A 2,763-nucleotide genomic window follows, 5' to 3' on the forward strand; every position below is an offset into this window, starting at 1 on the left:
TTCTGTTTCCTTGGGTGATGTCGGTGGTAAGTAGCATGGAAAGACATCAACTTGTGCATCGTGATAGGTTAAGGAAACCACATACACACTTCATTTAAGATTAAATGGGAAGTTAGCTTGGAAAGCCCTATTTTCCAATGGCTGTTTACATCACAAACATAGAAATAGAAGTTCTGATTACTGAGGTTTTTAATGCCAAATCTTCAGGTGTTGAAATTGCTAGTATCTATTTCCTTATCATATGAAGTATAAATACTTAAACCTCAGCCTATGAGACTTTAAGGTTATTATTAAGCAGCTTATATTTATGTTAACCTTTATGGGGGGGGTGGGAAACATGATGTGAATGGAAAACACTTGGATAAGAAAACTGCAGTTTTCAGACCCTAATTGGCTAACGTGACCTTTTTGTTTGCCTGAAGGTATTTTTCCTTATTATTACCAATTTCACACTAAAAACGATATGGTAAACGTTAGTTTTTTAAAAAAAAAAGTTGTTGATCAGTCTGCAAGGTAAAAATATTTTTGTTGTAAAATTCATGATCGATTATCCGGATACAGGTTTTTTGTTAAAGGTATCCCCATTTCTGAAGTGCATTACCAAAGACTTGAGTTTTATTGCTTTTGAACGTAAAGTTGATGGAAGTTTTAGTATGACAAATAGACCAAGGTGGGGTTCTGTATGGAATCCACTGGCAGCATTTGCACATACAGTAGAGATACATTCCTGAAGTTGGCTAGAAATTTTAAAGAGCTGAAATAAATTTTGGCAAAGCATCACTGCATAAATTATGTTAAGGCCCCTGATGCAGTCCACGTGTAATTGAAGTATGTTATATGTAATAAGGTTTTTTAAAGGTGCATTTGATGAAAAGGTTTTTGCTGAACACAGTTATAGAAATTAAGGTGTCAGCCACCCATTATTTTCCTCTCCATTTCCATACTGCTAGTGCCACTGAACTACCTAAGCATCCAACCTTTCCTTACAAGTACTTCCGAGTTCCCAAATTAATGTTTACATTCTCCCCTATCAGAAACTCAAATTTATTTAGCTGATACCAGGATATATAAGGGAGGGGGGGGGAATCACATTATTTCTTACAAATAAGTTAATGATTGCTAATCCCTTTCCTTTCTGAAAAAGTTTGTATTTTTTACTAAAGGATACTTGCTAGTGTCTAGGCCTAATTCATGCTGCTGCTGCTCCTGCTGAGTTGCTTCAGTCGTGTCCGACTCTGCGACCCCAGAGACAGCAGCCCTCCAGGCTCCCCTGTCCCTGGGATTCTCCAGGCAAGAACACTGGAGTGGGTTGCCATTTCCTTCTCCAATGCATGAAAGTGGAAAGTGAAGTTGCTCAGTCATGTCTGACTTGGCAACCCCATGGACTGCAGCCTACCCAGCTCATCCATCCATGGGATTTTCCAGGCAAGAGAACTGGAGTGGGGTGCCATTGCCTTCTCCAGCCTAATTCATGGAAGTTTAGGAATTAAAGTGAAACTTCAGTGAGTTAGGTAGAAAAAGTTAAGTGGTGTGAGGATGGTACTCCATCACATGAGTGTCTACTAATTTTTCCTGTCTTCTGGAAACTTTCCTTTTTGTTTTTGTTATTGTTTTTGTTTTGGCTTTGCTGAGTCTTTTGTGGTGCAGCATGTAGGGTATTGCTGCCTAGGTAGCTCAGTGGTAAAGAATCCATCTGCCAATGCAGGAGATGCAAGGTCAGTCCCTGGGTCGGAAAGATGCACTGGAGGAGAAAACGGCAACCCACTCCAGTATTCTTGCCTGGAAAATCCTATGGATAGAGGAGCCTGGTGGACTACAGTCCATGGGGTCGCAAGAGTCAGACTTGACTTAGTGACTGAGCTGCACACATGTGGGATCCTACTAGGTTTGTTCAAACTTAGTTTCAGACCATGAATTTTTAATGTTTTTAACTAGGTTCATTATTAAAATAGAAACCATTATTATCAACATGTTTTTACCAACAAGAAATGTTTGTTTATTCCTATAAAGTAAAAATACATGCTTTGGGATTCAGTAAACTTTTGGAAAGCATTTTCCCTGCAGAAAGCTGTTGAGATGCTTAAGAAGTCATTTGGCAAGAGGTCAGGTGAATGTGGTGGGTGAGGCAAACTTGGTAGCCCAGTTTGTTTAACTTTTTAGAAGTGGTTATGTGATGTGCAGTCGGGTGTTGTCATGGAGAAGAACCAGACCTGTTGACCAGTACCTGCTGCAGGCATTGCAGTTTTCAGTGCCTCGGTGATTTGCTTAGCCTGCTTCTCAGGTAAAATGGCTTCACCAGGATTCAGAAAGCTGTAGTGGGTCAAGTGGACACCAGAGCACCAGTGACATGACCATTTTTTGGTGCAAGTTTGGCTTTGCTAAGTGTTTTGGAGCTTCTCAGTCCCAACTACTGAGCTGGTCATCGCCAGTTGCTGGGTATATAAAATCCACTTTTCATTGCACATAACAATACAAATGAGAAATGGTTCTTTGGTGGAAATGATAATTTTTTTGACTTTCAGTCAGCTTGAAAGGCACCCACTTGACCGAGTTTTTTTTACTTTTCCAATTTGTTCAGATGCTGAATAACCACAGAATGGTTGACTGAGTTCTTTGACAGCTCGTGTAGTTGAGATTCAACTTTGAGCATCAGCTTTGCTGATTGCTGTCAGTTGGTCATTGTCAACTTGCAATGGCTGGCCACTGCACTCCTCATCGTCAAGGTTATTGTCTTTGCAAATGATATTGCGAGTTGTCTCTGCT

Source organism: Oryx dammah, unplaced genomic scaffold (assembly GCF_014754425.2).
Source record: "Oryx dammah isolate SB20612 unplaced genomic scaffold, SCBI_Odam_1.1 HiC_scaffold_5, whole genome shotgun sequence".
In the NCBI taxonomy this organism is placed as follows: Eukaryota; Metazoa; Chordata; class Mammalia; order Artiodactyla; family Bovidae; genus Oryx; species Oryx dammah.